Genomic DNA, 18,947 nt, shown 5'->3' on the forward strand with positions numbered 1-18,947 from the left:
TCGTCAATTTTCACTGGGATTTGACCGGATTTCAACAAATCCCTCACTGTCACCAGGCTCTTTCTTGGGTTGTGGGTGCTATGGAAACGACATCAGAGATTCGATCATCTCGCCACAGGTTTTCCGGCTGTATCGCTGCCTCACGGAGCTTGGAGTTTATTAAAAATTGACAAGTTTTCTTTCAATTCCCATGTGCTCTCCCCCCTGCTGACGTAAGTCTCACCCCTGGCATTCATTCCTAGCCTTGAATGGATCTGGGTCCCAGGTTCCTCTTGTACTAAAGCTGTTGATTTATTGCATAGACACGAAGACTACAGCACACGTTCCTGGCCTCTTTATCCTTATATATATAACAAAAATCAGTAGTATCACATATTTTGCAAAGGGATGACTATCCTTACACAATGCAGCACGTTATACACAGTTCCTTAATTGAAATATTCGTTTTCAGATATTCAAAATTATCCCATTGAGACCAAAATACTGATTTGAATATGACATTTAAAACAACAATTTCTAAGAACTTAAGATTTAAGCCCCCTTTTTAATTGCAAAAATATGACTTTGCATTCGAATGATTTTTTTAAGCAAAAATCGAAGACTTTAAATGCTATCATAAGATCAAACATGTTGCCGCACTAATTAACAGGGTGATATCGGTTGATTGAAGGCTAACTCTTTATGGTCCACGTCTCCGCCTGGTGGTCCACACTGACACTGCTCAGACTTAAGAAGACTGGGAAGAAATGCTATGATGGAATTAAATCGGAGCTGCCTTTTCTATCAGATTTTTAAGCAGATTTCGATATAATTCCACTTTTGACATATGAAAGAAAGGATTACATGATGCTTTTCATAAACACATTTTAACTCTAAAAACTGAAATTACAAACACAGTTATTGCATATTTGTATATTGATTCTTCTTCCGCAGATAAATAGTGTTACAACTGTTGTCATAATATTCTTTATTTTAATCCCAGAAATAGTGTGAACTCCGTACAGTAATGTGTGTAACATTCCAAGTTATATACCTGCAATACGCATAGTCATGAAGAACGTTATTTGACTTGGCTACAGTCAGTTCTATATTTCACCACATGTCTAAGTAAAAATGAAATATTTACTTCTACATCGATTCTGACAGTTTGTCAATGTTGTTTAAGCAAAACATTTTTTGAAATAATTCTTAACCTTTTCGAACACCAGGGCTGAGCATGTAAACCGAAAGTATTGATTGAATCTCTACTGCAGCAAAAGTTTGAAGAAGTTTTGAAGTCCAAAAACATTCTAATAATTACAGCCCTTTATGAATGATACATCTTTGGCAAGTCCTGTCAATAGGTAAGGTTGTTTGAAAATACACCATCCCATGTCCTTCTCCTCCTCCTTTCAAGAACTAGAGGCCATAGTCTCAGAATAAGGGGTCGGCCATTTAGGACTGAGATGAGGAGAAACATCAGAGGGTGGTGAATCTCTGGAATTCTCTACCCCAGAGGGCTGTGGAGGCTCATGGCTAGACTTTCCATTATTGTGCAGATCACCCAAAAATGGGCGTTATTTCCAGCGTTAGCGTTTATTATGGATTTTGAGATTGCCGGATTATCACCCATTTTCAAACCCGCTAGTTTCCATTTTATAATTTGTGCGTTAGCAGGAGCAATGTGAAATGGGCGTTAGTGGGTTTTTTGTTTTGTCGTAAAATGTCGGTGTCCATAGCAACACCATAGCAATTGTCTTTTCCTGCATTTCAGGAGGTCAGGGGTCATCAACAGCAGAAGAGGAGAGAGAGAGAGAGAGCAGAGAGGAAGAGAAAGCTTGTGTGGGTTTTGTGACTATTGCTGTCTAGGTGTGTTTGGTTTGTTTGGTGACTATTGTAGGATTTCTTTGAAGAATACTCATTACTGTTGCTAGTGAGTCCAGTGAGAGAGAATTTATTGAGACAGATATATAGAAATAGAATTTAAGACATATCTGTCAGAAAAATTGAAAAAAATGGAGGGCATGGAGGAGGTGAGAGGTGGAGGAGGCTGGTGAGGACAATGATTTGGGTGAGGTTGGAGAGGAAGTGGAGATGGGAGGTAAGAAAAGAGCCAGGCAGTTCTCGGATGAGGCAAATGCTGCCCTCCTACAGGAGGTCGAGTTACGTTGGGCCCAATTGACCTTGGGTGGGCGTGGGAAGCCAACCCCGAAGGTATACCAGAAGATCTGGGCCGAAATTGCTGAGGTGGTGTCGTTGGTGACACATGAGGTCCGTGAGGGCAACCAGTGCCGCAAGCACTGGAACGACCGTGTCAGTTCTGGCAGAGTAAGTATTACATGTACTTATATATTTATATAATTGGAATTGTAAGTGTAATGAGGCAATAAATTCAGATCTGATGTATTGCAGTTAGACCGGTAACGTTTTACTCAAATCCTACGTTTCCGGTGTACGTGTTTAGCTTAATAATGATAATGATAATAATAATCGTAATAATAATATTAGTAATATTAAATTATAACATAGTAATGTGCTATATGTGTTATATCAGTATCTGTGACAGTACCTAGCAATGATCTTACACAATGATCTTATGCCATATCGTACTGTTGTCACCTTTTGCAGAAGAAGCTTTCGAAGAATAGGGCTGAGCAGCGGCGATGGGTGGCGACCCACCAGTGATATGTGAGCTTACAGACATCGAGGAGCGGGCGCTAGCAGTAGGGGCATCCACAACCGGTCGGCCATTCGTGCAGCAGCAGAACCTGTTGTTATGCCACGTGAGTAAAGTATAAACCATTGTGTGATGTAAAGTCAATAGATGCCACACCCACTCATATCCGTATAATATATGATTGATGATTGATGAACGTGTTATGTAATTAATGATGAGTTCATGAAAATCATTGTAATGCAGATTTTGATTATGTTCATTAAATGTGATGTCTTTGATTATTTTTACAGCGGTAGTGCTGCTCTCGTGCATATGCTGTGTGTAGTGTTTGAATTCCCCTGTGACCCCAGCACCCTCTTCTCCTCTAATTACCTCATTTATGTTTTCTAGCTCAGCCAAGAGCGCAGTACCGAGGCAAGGTGCGGATCCGTTGGCAGCAGTGGATCGTGCTTCTGGTGTTGAGAAGCCCCGCATATTGCCCATTGAGCTGCAGGTTATCCTGTCCACTGAGGACAGTGAGTAGCTGGAGGAGGAGCCTGCAGCAGCAACAGCAAGAGCAACCACACCACTTATTGCAGTGTTACTGCGGCCATGTTTTCCTTGCCGTGGAGGTAGCGGGCCCAAGCACTTTGCCACAGGGCATCCCAAATGTCTCCATGCCGGCGCCGACCCCACAGAGGATGGTTCGGCGCAGTAGGACTGCTCCACGATTGGTAGATCTCAGCGGGGACAAGGTAAATTTGTCCAGGAGGATTATTGAGATTGGTCATCAGCTCCTCCAGGCAATGGGGGGGTCTATCCGAACAGATGGCCACACTATCCGCAAATATGAACGAGAAAATTACGCGGATAGCGGTAGCCCTGGAGGTGACAGCCAAGAACACTAGTGCCGCACCCCCATTGCCAATGACACATGCGAGCCAGGAGGAAGCTGTTGCTTCTAGCTTGGAGGATGTTTCCTCTATGGGAACGTCCTCTCCATTATCCGGTCAAACAGTGGATCTGCCGTCATCCATCCCAATGAAGCAGTGCTTGAGGAGCACTGCGGCAAAGCGGCTTGGAGTCAGGAGGGGAAGGGGAAGGGGTGAAAAAGAAACTGAGGTGCATGGTTGCAGGTATGGATGGAGTTGGAGTTCTTACACTATCTTGGACAAAACTTGTTTGTTGTTGCTGCTAGTTTTTCAATGTTGGGAGGGTTTGGGAAAGGGGGAGGGGGAGGGGTGCCTTATTGTATTTGTTGCATTTGTATTTGCATTTGTGTTATTGGAAATGTTATAAATTTGTTGTGGGGTGGGGGTACTGTTGTGTTTTTTTGAGTAACAATAAATAATTAGAAATGTTACTGTTATATATGTGGACTTGTATTTACTCTGTACAGCCATCAGAGGGAGACCCAAGGGATCCGATAATCACTTGGGAGCACAGGTATTTAAGGAGGCTTCACAGGTTGGAGAGGCACTCTGGAGACCTGCAATAAAAGACTAGGGCCACACTTTACTTTGAGCTCACAGGGTTCAGTCTGACTCTTTCTCCATACACAACAACTGGCGACGAGATACAGATAGCGAACCCAAAGATGCAGAGAACAGTGGGCATTCTGGAGAAATTCTCGGAGGGAGATGATTGGGAAACTTTTGTGGAGCGACTCGACCAATACTTCGTGGCCAACGAGCTAGATGGGGAAGAGAGTGTTGCCAAATGAAGGGAGATCCTCCTCAGCGTCTGTGGGGCACCAACATATGGCCTCATGAAGAATCTGCTCTTTCCAGTGAAACCCACGGAGAAATCATACGACGATTTGTGCACAGTGGTCCGAGAACATTTGAACCCGAAGGAAAGCGTTCTGATGGCAAGGTATCAGTTCTACACCTACAAAAGGTCTGAAGGCCAGGAAGTGGTGAGTTATGTCGCCGAGCTAAAAAGCCTTGCAGGACATTGCGAATTTGAAGGACATTTGGAGCACATGCTCAGAGACTTTTTTGTACATGGCATTGGCCACGAAACCATACTTCGCAAACTTTTGACTGTAGAGAACCCAACCTTGAGTAAGGCCATAGCAAAAGCCCAGGTGTTCATTGCCATGAGTAACAATACGAAGCAAATCTCTCAGCACACAAGTGCTGCTACAAGTACTGTGAACAAAGTGATGTTGTTTTCGAATCGTAACGTACAGGGCAGGTCACACATACTTGCAGCTGCACGTCCACAGATGACTCAGAGTCCACCATCAAGGGTGATGAATGCTGGGCCATTAACACCTTGTTGGCGCTGCGGGGTGATCATCATTTCCATTCATGCCGATTCAAAGAGTATGTTTGCAAGGACTGTGGAACAATGGGACACCTCCAACGAATGTGCAGGCAAGCTGCAAAGCCTGTTAAACCTGCAAACCACTATGTTGCAGAGGAGGACAGATCCATGGAGGATCACAATGAACCAGAGCCTCAGACCGAGGAGGCAGAGGTATATGGGGTGCACACATTCACCACGAATTGTCCCCCGATAATGCTGAATGTTGAACTAAATGGACTCCCGGTGTCAATGGAGCTGGACACAGGCAAGAGCCAGTCCATCATGGGCAAAAAGATTTTCGAAAGGTTGTGGTGCAACAAGGCCTCAAGGCCAGTCTTAACTCCAGTTCACATGAAACTAAGAATTTACACGAAAGAACTGATTCCTGTAATCGGCAGTGCTACCATAAAGATCACCTACAATGGAGCGGTGCACAAGCTACCACTTTGGGTGGTACCGGGCGATGGTTCCACACTGCTCGGCAGGAGCTGGCTGGGAAAGATACGCTGGAACTGGGACAACGTCCGACGCTATCACCCACTGATGACACTTCGTGTGCCCAGGTCTTAAACAAATTTCCTTCACTGTTCGAACCAGGCATCGGGAAATTCTAAGGAGCAAAAGTGCAGATCCACCTAATTCCGAGGGGGTGACCCATCCATAACAAGGCGAGAGCAGTACCGTAAATGATGAGAGAAAGGGTAGAGATCGAGCTAGACCAGCTGCAACGAGGGGGCATCATTTCACCGATAGAGTTCAACGAGTGGGCCAGTCCTATTGTCCCAGTCCTCAAGGGAGACAGCACCGTTAGAGTCTGTGGCGATTACAAAGTAACTATCAATCGTTTCTCCCTGCCAGACCAATACCCACTACCAAAGGCTGACGACCTCTTTGCAATGCTGGCGGGTGGAAAGACATTCATGAAGCTGGATCTGACTTCAGCCTACATGATGCAGGAACTGAAGGAATCATCGAAGGCCCTCACCTGCATCAACACGCACATAGGTCTTTTTGTTTATAACAGATGCCTATTTGCAATCGGATCAGCGGCGGCGATATTCCAGAGAAACATGGAAAATTTACTGATGTCGGTCCTGCATACCGTGGTCTTCCAGCATGATATCTTGGTCACAGTTCGGAACACAGTCGAGCACCTGCAGAACCTGGAGGAGGTTGTTAGTCTACTCAACCGCTTGGGGCTCAGGTTAAAATGCTTGAAGTGCGTTTTCCTGGCGCCTGAAGTGTAGTTCTTGGGAAGGAGGATTGCAGCGGACGGCATCAGGCCCACCAACGCGAAGACGGAGGCAATCGAGAACGCACCGAGGCCACAGAACGTGATGGAGCTGCGGTCATTCCTAGGACTCTTGAACTACTTTGGTAACTTCTTACCGGGTCTCAGCACCCTGCTAGAACCACTACATGACTTATTATGAAAAGGGGGCGAATGGTTTTGGGGCAAAAGCCAAGAAAATGCCTTTGTAAAAGCGAGAAAATTGTTACGCTCAAACAAATTGCTTGTGTTGTATAATCCATGTAAGCGTTTGGTACTAGCATGTGATGCGTCGTCATATGGCATCGGGTGTGTATTGCAACAAGCTTATGATTTTGGCAAACTGCAACCGGTTGTTTATGCATCCAGGAGTCTGTCTAAGGCTGAGAGAGCCTACAGCATGATTGAAAAAGAAGCATTAGCGTGTGTCTATGGGGTAAACAGAATGCATCAATACTGTTTGGGCTAAAATTCGATTTGGAAACTGACCATAAGCCACTTATATCCCTGTTTTCCGAGAGTAAAGGGATAAATACCAATGCATCAGCCCGCATCCAGAGATGGGCGCTCATGTTGTCCGCATAAAACTATGCCATCCGCCACAGGCCAGGCACAGAAAACTGTGCCGATGCTCTCAGTAGGCTGCCATTGCCTAGCACGGGGGTGGAAATGGAGCAGCCCACAGATCTAGCCATAGTTATGGAAGCATTTGAGAATGAGCAATCACCCGTCACTGCCCGGCAGATCAAAACCTGGACAAGCCAAGGCCCCTTATTATCGCTAGTCAAAAGCTGCATGCTTCACGGGAGCTGGTCCAGTATCCCAGTGGAAATGCAGGAAGAGATAAAGCCATCCAGCGGCGCAAAGATGAAATGTCTATACAGACAGACTGCCTTCTGTGGGGCAATCGAGTAGTGATCCCCAAGAAGGGCAGCAACACCTTCATCAATTACCTCCACAGTACCCACCCAGGCATCGTAATGATGAAAGCGATAGCCAGATCCCACGTGTGGTGGCCCAGTATTGATGCGAACTTAGAGTCCTGCGTTCACAGATGTAATACATGCTCGCAGTTAAGCAATGTACCCAGGGAGGCGCCGCTAAGTTTATGGTCTTGGCCCTCCAATCCGTGGTCTAGGGTACACGTCGACTATGTAGGCCCGTTCTTGGGTAAAATGTTCCTTGTGGTTGTCGACGTGTACTCCAAGTGGATTGAATGTGAGATAGCACGACTGCTGCCACTACTGAAAGCCCGCGGGCCATGTTTGCCACACACGGCTTACCCGATGTCCTGGTGAGTGACAACGGGCCATGTTTTACCAGTGCTGAGTTCAAAGAATTCATGACCCGTAACGGGATCAAACATGTCACATCTGCCCTGTTTAAACCAGCGTCCAATGGTCAGGCAGAGAGAGCAGTGCAAACCATCAAGCAAGGCTTGAAGAGGATAACTGAAGGCTCATTGCAGACTCGCCTATCCCGAGTCCTGCTTAGCTACCGCATGAGACCCCACTTACTCACTGGGATCCCACCTGCTGAACTGTTCATGAAAAGAGCACTTAAGACAAGGCTCTCCTTAGTTCACCCCAATCTACATGAACAGGTAAAGAGCAGGCGGCTTCAACAAAGTGCATACCATGATAGCGCAAATGAGTCACGCGAGATTGAAATCAATGATCCTGTATTTGTATTAAATTATGGACAAGGTCCCAAATGGCATCCCGGCACTGTCATGGACAAGGAGGGGAGCAGGGTGTTTCGGGTCAAACTTTCAAATGGACTCATTCATCGGAAACACTTGGACCAAATCAAACTCAGATTCACAGACTCAGATTATCCTGAGCAACCCACCTTGGACCCTACCTTTTTTGATCCCCCAACGTACACACCAGTGGCAACCGGCACCACGGTTGACCACGAAGCAGAACTCATCATCCACAGCAGTCCAGCAGGGCCCAACACACCAGGCAGCCCAGCAAGGCCAGCTGCACAGCAGCCCAGCGAGGGCCCAACAAATGATTCAACAACACCAGCTTTCACACCGAGACGATCAACCAGGGCAAGAAGGGCCCCAGATTGACTCACATTGTAAATAGTTACACTATTGACTTTGGAGGGGGCAGTGTTGTTATATATGTGGACTTGTATTTACTCTGTACAGCCACCAGAGGGCTCATCCCCTGGAGTCCCAAGGGATCCCATAATCCCTTGGGAGCACAGATATTTAAGGAGGCTTCACAGGTTGGAGAGGCACTCTGGAGACCTGCAATAAAAGACTAAGATCGCACTTTATTTTGAGCTCACAGTGTTCAGTCTGACTCTTTCTCCATACACAACAGTTACCATTATTTTTTTTAAATTTAACATAACATTGTTGTGCATTTTCTCAGATAACTGTAACATTAAACAGTGGCAATTCCTTACCATGAAAGGGGATAATTAAACATAACTTAAATCAACTTTAACTGTCACCAAGGTAATGCACACCATTCATGTATGAGCTGCAGACACAGCAGTCTTGCAGCTGTGAAAATACCAGCAATGTTACTTCCAGCAAAGTGTTCATTTATGAGTTGCTGACGTAACAGTCTTGCAGCTATGTAGCCACCACGGGCCCTTTCCTGCAGTCTAAGGGAGGGGCGGGGGCATGGCTTCATTGTCAGCCTGATTGTCTGCCCCGAGGGTCATCATCTACCTTCTCCTCTTCCTCTCCTAAGGTGAACCAGCAGTCCCTTCTGGCAATTCCTACCCCCTCCTGATAGCCAAGTTATACAGCAAGCAGCACACCACCATGAATTGAGCTACCTGCTCAGGGTGATATTGCAACTCGCCTCCTGAGTGGTCCAGGCATCTAAAGCGCTGCTTAAGCACTCCAATTGTATTTTTGATGATATTGCGTGTGGCTATGTGGCTTTTGTTGTATCGCTTCTCAGCTTCTGTCTGGATCTTACGCAGGGGGGTCATCAGCCAGGTGGCGAGTTCATATCCTTTGTCACCAAGCTTCCAGCATTGACCTTGTGGCTGACTGGTAAACATGTCAGATACAGCGCTCTCACACAGGATGTGAGCATCATGGATGTTGCCTGGAAATTTGGCATTTACTGCCATTATTATTTGTTTGTGGTCGACAAGGAGTTGCACACTCAGGGAGTGGAATCCCTTTTTGTTCTGAAAAACCTCTGCATCCTAAAAAGGTGCTTGCATGGCGATGTGTGTACAGTCTATTGCTCCCTGCACCTTGGGGAAGTTTGCTATTCTCGAGAATCCTAGAGCCCTCTCAGTCTGTGCCTCCCTTGTCATAGGGAAACTTATAAAATCCATCCTGCGTGCGTAAAGGGCTTTAGTCACCTGTCGAATGCAGCAATGTGTGACGTGCTGAGAGATAACGCAAATGTCACCAGCTGAGGCCTGAAAGGAGCCCAATGCATAGAAGGAAAGTGCCACAGTTACCTTGACCTCAACAGACAGTGCGGTCCTGATGGTGCTATTAAGCTGTAGATCTCCCCTAATGAGCTGGCATATCTCACTGATGATCTCCTTCCGGAAGCGCAGTCTCCAAGCCACGTGTTCTCGGACAAGATCAGTTAAGACCGCTTCTTCCTGTAAGTGCGTGGGTGTAAGTTCTCCTCCCACTCCTCAGTCTGCCACCTCTTTGATTGGGCACATAATGCTCATCAATATACCTTGTCCCATCTCTAGTCTGCAGCATGTGAGTAGTCATCAATACAGGCTGAGAAATTACAGACCCCATTACAATAACAATCAGTATTATACCTATTCTTCATAAACAATAAATTTACCTACTCAAACTCATAAAATAAATTCAATTTGTCCACAGTAAGATAAGATCTTTGTTCAAATTTTCAAATCACCTTAAAATAATTCCAGATTACATCAAAACTCCCCAGAACTTGAAGCAGCCTTTTATATGAAAGGTCCTCTGATTTACACAATGGCGTCCATACCACTGGGTTAAGGTCAGGTGAGTGCAGCTTTTTTTCAGCATTTTTTTTCGGTGAGTGGTATTTTCGGTGATATATGGGCGATATGCCGAAAGTAACGCTCACCGATATTATGGCGTTAGTCGTGTTTATTCTGAGCCTTTACAGCAAAAAAAAAATGGGCCGGCGGTTTTATTAATTCTCAGCATTAACTAGATGCCGAAAGTAACGCTGGGCAATAAGTGAGTGCTAAATGGGTGTTACTTTCCATTTTTTTGTGAAATGGGTGATAAATGGGCGTTATACTTCATCTCAGCATTAAAATGGATGGTAAGTGGGCGGTAGTGATGCAAAGCTGATGGAAAGTCTAGCCCTATGTCTTTGAATATATTCAAGACAGAAATCAATAGATTTTTGGATATTAGGGCAATCAAGGGATATGGGGATAGTGTGGGAAAGTGGAGTTGAGGTAAAAAAATCAGCCATGATCTCATTGAATGGCGGAGCAGGCTCGAAGGGCTGAATGGCCTACTCCTGCTCCTATTTCTTATGTTCTTACGTTTTCCCTTTATTTGAAATCAAGACTCATTATAATAGTCTCCTAACCATTCTTTCCCAGGAAACCAAAAACAGTGGAACTCCATACATTCCTTAGTCTTTCCCTCCTTCTACAATGTACAGACTATTAAAAACTAGGCTCAGCATCACCTTATCATTAACAAAGTGACCAGAGCAAAATTGGGTTCATTGGCATTTGATGTCCAAAAGGAACTTTTAAGGATCACTTCTGACTGACAGTGCTCTTAGCTGCTGCAATTTCTTGCTGGACTTTGTCAACAGAACCAGGAATCAGAAGTGGTATCAGTTGTTTCATTTTGCCAAAAATCTTTTTGCAGTCCTCAACACTGGATGAATCAACAGAAGCAACTGTACAACCCAACTTTAACAAAGGAGACTACAAAGGTATGAAGGCAGAGTTGGCGAAAGTGTACTGGGAAAATAAATTAAGGTGTGGGACAATTGATGAGCAGTGGCAGACATTTGAGGAGATATTTCATAACTCTCAACAAAAATATATTCCAATGAGAAGGAAAGACAGTAAGAGAAGGAATAACCATCTGTGGCTAACTAAGGAAATAAGGGATGGTATCAAATTAAAAACAAGGGCATACAAAGTGGCCAAGACTAGTGGGAGGCCGCAGGATTGGGAACATTTTAAAAGCCAGCAAAGAATGACTAAAGAAATAATAAAGAGAGGGAAGATAGATTATGAATGCAAACTAGCACGAAAAATTAAAAAAATAGTAAGTTTCTACAGGTACATAAAAAGAAAAGAGTGACTAAAATAAATGTTGGTCCCTCAGAGGATGAGACTGGGTAATTAATAATGGGGAACAGGGTAATGGCAGAGACTTTGAACAAATATTTTGGATCAGTCTTCATAGTAGAAGACACTAAAAACACTCCTATAGTGGATAATCAAGGGGCTATAGGGAGGGAGGAACTTAATACAATCACTATTACTAAATAAGTAGTACTCAGTAAAATAATGGGACTAAAGGCAGACAAGTCTCCTGGACCTGATGGTATGCATCTTAGCGTCTTAAAAGAAGTGGCTGCAGAGATAGAAGATGCATTCGTTGTAATCTACCAAAATTCCCTGAAGTCTGGGGAGGTCCCAGCGGATTGGAAAACTCCAAATGTAATGCCCGTATTTAAAAAAAGGAGGCAGACAGAAAGCAGGAAGCTATAGACCAGGTAGCCTAACATCTGTCGTTGGGAAAATGCTGGAGTCCATTATTAAGGAAGCAGTAGCAGGACATTTGGAAAAGCATGATTCAATCAAGCAGAGTCAACATGGTTTTATGAAAGGGAAATCATGTTTGACAAATTTACTGGAGTTCTTTGAGGATGTAACAAGCAGGGTGGATATAGAAACATAGAAACGTAGAAAATAGGAGCAGTAGTAGGCCATTCGGCCCTTCGAGTCTGCACCGCCATTCAATATGCATGGCTGATCCTCTATCTCAACACCATATTCCCGCTTTTTCCCCATACCCCTTGATGCCTTTTGTTTCTAGAAATCTAACCATCTCCCTCTTAAATATATTCAGTGACTTGGCCTCCACAGCCTTCTATGGTAGAGAATTCCACAGATTCAACACTTTCTGAGTGAAAACATTTCTCCTCATCTCAGTCCTAAATTTCCTACCCCATATCCTGAGACTGTGACCCCTTGTTCTAGACTTCCCAGCCAGGGGAAACATCCTCCCTGCATCCAGTCTATCCAACCCAGTCAGAATTGTATATGTTTCAATGAGATGTCGTCTCATTCTTCTAAACTCTAGTGAATACAGGCTTAGTCGACCCAATCTCTCCTCGTATGACAGTCCTGCCATCCCAGGAATCAGTCTGGTGAACTTTCGTTGCACTCCTTCTATGACAAGTATATCCTTTCTTAGGTAAGGAGACCAAAACTGCACACAATACTCCAGGTGTGGCCTCACCAAGGCCCTGTATAACTGTAGTAAGACATCCATGCCCCTGTACTCAAATCGTCTTGCAATGAAGGCCAACATGCCATTTGCCTTCCTAACTGCTTGCTGCACCTGCATGTTTGCTTTCAATGACTGGTGTTCAAGGACACCTCTGTACATCGACACTTCCCAAGCCATCACCATTTAAATAATATTTTGTCCTTATGTTTTTCCTACAAAAGTGGATAACTTCTCATTTATCCATGTTATACGGCATCTGCCATGTGTTTGCCCACTCACTCAACCTATCTAAATCACCTTGCAGCGTCTTTGCATCCTCCTCACAACTTACAATCCCACTTAGTTTTGTGTCATCAGCAAACTTGGAAATATTACATTTGGTTCCCTCATCTAAATCATTTATATATATATTGTGAATAGCTGGGGCCCAAGCACTGATTGGTCCCTGTGGTACCCCATTAGTCACTGCCTGCCACCCTGAAAAAGACCCATTTATTCCTACTTTCTGATTCTTGTCAGTTAACCAATTTTCAATCCATGCCAATAAGGGATGTGGTGTATTTGAATTTCCAGAAGGCATTCGATAAGGTGCCACATAAAAGGTTACTGCACAGAATAAACTTCCCGGGGTTGGGAGTAATATATTAGCATGGATAGAGAACTAACAGAAAACAGAGAGTTGGGATAAATGGGTCATTTTCCGTTTGGCAAACGATAACAAGTGGGGTGCCACAGGGATCGGTGCTGGGGCCTCAACTATTTACAATCTATATTAATGACTTAGAAGAAGGGACCGAATGTAATGTAGCCAAGTTTGCTGATGATACAAAAATGGTGGGAGAGTAAATTGTGAGGAGATCACAAGATATCTACAAAGGAATATAGATAGGCTAAGTGAGTGGGCAAAAATTTGGTAGATGGAGTATAATATGTGAAAATGTACGGTTATCCACTTTGGCAGAAAAAATAGAAAAGCAAATTATAATTTAAATGGAGAAAAATTGCAGAGTGCTGCAGTACAGAGGAACCTGGGGGTCTTTGTGCATGAAACACAAAAAGGTAGTATGCAAGTACAGCAAGTAATCAGGAAGGCAAATGGAATGGTGGCCTTTATTGCAAGGGGGGGTGGAGTATAAAAGTAGAGAAGTCCTGCTACAACTGTGCAGGGTATTGGTGAGGCCGCACCTAAAGTACTGCATACAGTTTTAGTTTCTGTATTTAAGGAAGGATATACTTGCATTGGAGGCTGTTCAGATAAGGTTCACTAGGTTGATTCCGGAGATGAGGGGCTTGACTTATGAAGATAGGTTGAGTCGGTTAGGTCGATACTCATTGGAGTTCAGAAAAATGAGAGGTGATCTTATCGAAACATATAAGATAATGAGGGGGCTCGACAAGGTGGATGCAGAGAGGATATTTCCACTCATAGGGGAAACTAAAACTAAGGGGTCTACGCTCAGAATAAGCGGCCACCCATTTAAAACTGAGATGAGGAGGAATTTCTTCTCTCAGAGGGTTGTAAATCTGTGGAAGTCTCTGCCCCAGAGAGCTGCGGAGGCTGGTTCATTCAATATACTTAAGGCGGAATTAGGCAGATTTTTAACGATAAGGTAGTAAAGGGTTATGGGGAGCGGGCAGGGAAGGGGAGCTGAGTCCATGATCAGATCAGCCATGATCTTATTGAATGGCGGTTCAGGCTCTAGGGACTGAATGGCCTACTCCTGCTCTTATGTTCTTATGTTCTTATGTTTGCTTGCCCAAGGATTTTTGAGTAAATTAGAACATAGAAGACTAGCTCCAACACATAAAGTCGTGTTATCCTCTGGATTTATAGATGACCATATAACACAGAAATCACAGTTGTGGGCAGTTGACCTTTTAGATCTTATTAAGGATTTGGTTCAAGTAGACTATAGAAGATAAAAATTAGAACATTGATACAAAATTGTTTATAATGTCTTTCAAATGCATATGGCTCTAAATTAAATGTATCAAGTTTCAATCTTTTCTAAAAAAACTATAATTTTGTTTTGGAACACCTCTGCCGATATTTATTTTTTGTTGTATTTTTCCCCTTATCTTCCCTCCACTTAGAAGGCACAATCTTGTTGGGTTCAGTTCCATGAATGCTGGCAGTCCTCAAGGCATCTTATTAAAATAGCCTAGACAGTGCGTGTCAGACTCAGTCACAAAGGGAATCACAGCCAAACCAGATCTTGTCAAAACAGATGTACTTTCAAGCAAGAGTAAGTAGAGAGCAAGCAGCAGTGGGAAGCTTGGCTGACTTCCTAACCCAATGGTGTTGAAGCCAATTTTAATGCTCTAATTACTGTACCTGCTGAGATCAATTAGCTCAGGCAAGACCAGGAGTGAAATCTGTGACCTGCTAATCTGCATGGCTTAGTACTATGCATAGTGCTGCCTTTGCACACTGGAACCTTAGATGGCTAGTAGTAACATTCTTGAGGTTGGCTCCCCAATGAATGCCAGCAAGCCCATTGGATTACAGCAGACCATAATAAACCATGATAACAATGGGGGTAAAATTAATTTTGGATTATTCATTCAGTTTTCAGGTGAAACTGATCTTATTGCACACAAGCACACGGTAATCTACATATTGATTGGGCTAACCAAACTGGTAGAAATATTGAGGAGGAGGATTTCCTGGAGTGTATAAGGGATGGTTTTCTAGACCAATATGTCGAAGAACCAACTAGAGAGCAGGCCATCCTAGACTGGGTCTTGTGTAACGAGAGAGGATTAATTAGCAATCTGGTCATGCGGGGCCCCTTGGGGAAGTGACCATAATATGGTAAAATTCTTCATTAAGATGGAGAGTGACACAATTAATTCAGAGACTAGGGTCCTGAACTTAAAGAAAGGAAACTTCAATGGTATGAGACATGAATTGGCTAGGATAGACTGGAGAATGATACTTAAAAGGTTGACGGTGCATAGGTAATGGCAGACATTTAAATATCACATGGATGAATACAACAATTGTACATCCCTGTCTGGCATAAGAATAAAAAAGGGAAGGTGGCTCAACTGTGGCTAACAAGGGAAATTAGGGAAAGTGTTAAATCCAAATAAGAGGTATATAAATTGGCCAGAAAAAGCAGCAAACCTGAGGACTGGGAGAAATTTAGAATTCAGCAGAGGAGGACTAAGGGTTTCATTAGGAGGGGGAAAATAGAGTATGAGAGTAAGCTTGCAGGGAACATAAAATCTGACTGCAAAAGCTTCTATAAAATATGTGAAGAGAAAAAGATTAGTGAAGACTAATGTAGGTCCCTTGCAGTCAGAATCAGGTGAATTCATAATGGGGAACAAGGAAATGGCAGACCAATTGAAACATAGAAACGTAGAAACATAGAAAATACGTGCAGGAATAGGCCAATCGGCCCCTCGAGCTTGCACCATCATTCAATAAGATCATGGCTGATCATCACCTCAGTACCCCTTTCCTGCTTTCTCTCCATACCCCTTGAGACCCTTAGCCATAAGGACCATATCTAACTCCCTAATTGAACAAATACTTTGGTTCTCTCTTCACTAAAGATGACACAAATAACCTCCCAAAAATACTAGGGGACTGAGGGTCTAGCGAGTAGGGGGAACTGAGGGAAATCCTTATTAGTCAAGAAATGGTGTTAGGGAAATTGAAGGAACTAAAGGCCGATAAATCCCAAGGGCTGATAGTCTGCATCCCAGAGTACTGAAGGAAGTGGCCTTAGAAATAGTAGATGCATTGGTGGTCATTTTCCAACATTCCATGGACTCTGGTTCAGTTCCTATGGATTGGAGGATAGCTTATGTAACCCAACTTTTAAAAAAAGGAGGGAGAGCAAAAACAGGGAATTATATGCTGGAATCAATTATTAAAGATGTAATAGCGGCGCATTTGGAAAGTAGTGACAGGATCGGTCCAAGTCAGCAGGGATTTATGAAAGGGAAATCTTGCTTGACAAATCTTCTGGAATTTTTTGAGGATGTAACTGGTAGAGTGGACAAGGGAGAACCAGTGGATGTGATGTATTTGGACTTTCAAAAGGCTTTTGACAAGGTCCCACACAAGAGATTAGTGTGCAAAATTAAGGCACATAGTACTGGGGGTAATGTATTGATGTGGATAGAGAACTGGTTGGCAGACAGGAAACAAAGAGTGGGAATAAACGGGTCCTTTTCTGAATGGCAGACAGTGACTAGTGGGGTGCCACAGGGTTCAGTGCTGGGACCCCGGCTATTTACAATATACAGTAATGATTTAAATGAAGGAATTGAATGTAATATCTCGAAGTTCGCAGATGACACTAAGCTGGGTGGCAGTGCGAGCTGCGAGGAGGATGCTAGGAGGCTGCAGGTGGGCTTGAACAGGTTAGGTAAATGGGCAAATGCATGGCGGATGCAGTATAATGTGGATAAGTGTGAGGTTATCCACTTTGGTGGCAAATACAGGAAGGCAGATTATTATCTGAATGGTGACAGATTAGTAAAAGGGGAGGTGCAACGAGACCTGGGTGTCATGATACATCAATCATTGAAGGTAGGCATGCAGGTACAGCAGGCAGTAAAGAAAGCAAGTGGTATGCTGGCCTTCATAGCGAGGGGATTTGAGTATAGGAGCAAGGAGGCCTTACTGCAGTTGTACCGGGCCTTAGTGAGACCACACCTTGAGTACTGTGTGCAGTTTTGTACTCCTAATCTGAGGAAGGATGTTCTTGCTATTGAGGGAGTGCAGTGAAGGTTCACCAGACTGATTCCCGGGATGGCAGAACTGACATATGAAGAAAGACTGGATCGACTAGGCTTATATTCACTAGAATTTAGAAGAATGAGAGGAGATCTATTAGAAACATATAAAATTCTGATGGGATTGGACAGGTTAGATGCAGGAAGAATGTTCCCGATGTTGGGGAAGTCCAGAAGCAGAGGTCACAGTCTAACGATAAGGGGTAAGCCATTTAGGACCGAGATGAGGAGAAACTTTTTCATTCAGAGAATTGTGAACCTATGGAATTCTCTACCATAGAAAGTTGTTAAGGCCAGTTCTTTAGATACATTCAAAAGGGAGTTAGATGTGGCCCTTATGGCTAAAGTGATCAAGGTGTATGGAGAGAAAGCAGGATTGGGGTACTGAAGTTGCATGAGCAGCCATGACATTCTGGAAATACTAGGGGACCGAGGTTCTAGCGAGAAGGAGGAATTGAAGGAAATCCTTATTAGTCAGCAAATTGTGTTCGGGAAATTGATGGGATTGAAGGCCGATAAATCCCTGGGGCCCGATAGTTTGCATCCCAGAGTAATTAAGGAAGTGGTCCTAGAAATAGTGGATGCATTGGTGATCATTTTCCAACAGTCTATTGACTCTGGATCAGTTCCTATGGACTGGAGGGTAACTAATGTAACACCACTTTTTAAAAAAAGAGGCAGAAAGAAAACAGGGAATTATAGACCATTTAGCCTGACATCAGTAGTGGGGAAAATGTTGGAATCAATTATTAAGGATGAAATAGCAGCGCATTTGGAAAGCAATGACAGGATCGGTCCAAGTCAGCATAGATTTATGAAAGGGAAATCATGCTTGACAAATCTTCTAGAATTTTTTGAGGATGTGACTAGTAGAGTGGACAAGGGAAAACCAGTGGATGTGGTGTATTTGGACTTTCAAAAGGTTTTTGACAAGGTCCCAAACAAGAGATTGGTTTGCAAAATTAAAGCACATTGTATTGGAGGTAATGTACTGAAGTGGATAGAGAACTGGTTGGCAGACAGGAAGCAGAGAGTCAGAATGGCAGGCAGTGACTAGTGGGGTGCCGCAGGTTTCAGTGTTGGGACCCCAGCTATTTACAATATACATCAATGATTTAGATGATGGAATTGAGAGTAATATCTCCAAGTTTGCAGATGACACTAAACTGGGTGGCGGTGTGAGCTGTGAGGAGAATGCTAAGAGGCTGCAGGATGACTTGGACAGGTTAGGTGAGTGGGCAAATGCATGGCAGATGTAGTATAATGTGGATAAATGTGAGGTTAACCACTTTGGTGGCAAAAACACGGAGGCAGAATATAATCTGAATGGCAGCAGATTAGGAAACTTAGGCAACGAGAACCGGGTGTCATGGTACACAGTCATTGAAGGTTGGCATGCAGGTGCAGCAGGCGGTGAAGAAGGTAAATGGCATGTTGGCCTTCATAGCTAGGGAATTTGAGTATAGGAGCAGGGAGGTCTTGCTGCAGCTGTACAGGGCTTTGGTTCGGCCTCACCTGGAATATTGTGTTCAGTT

This window comes from Pristiophorus japonicus, chromosome 14 (assembly GCF_044704955.1).
Source record: "Pristiophorus japonicus isolate sPriJap1 chromosome 14, sPriJap1.hap1, whole genome shotgun sequence".
NCBI lineage: Eukaryota > Metazoa > Chordata > Chondrichthyes > Pristiophoridae > Pristiophorus > Pristiophorus japonicus.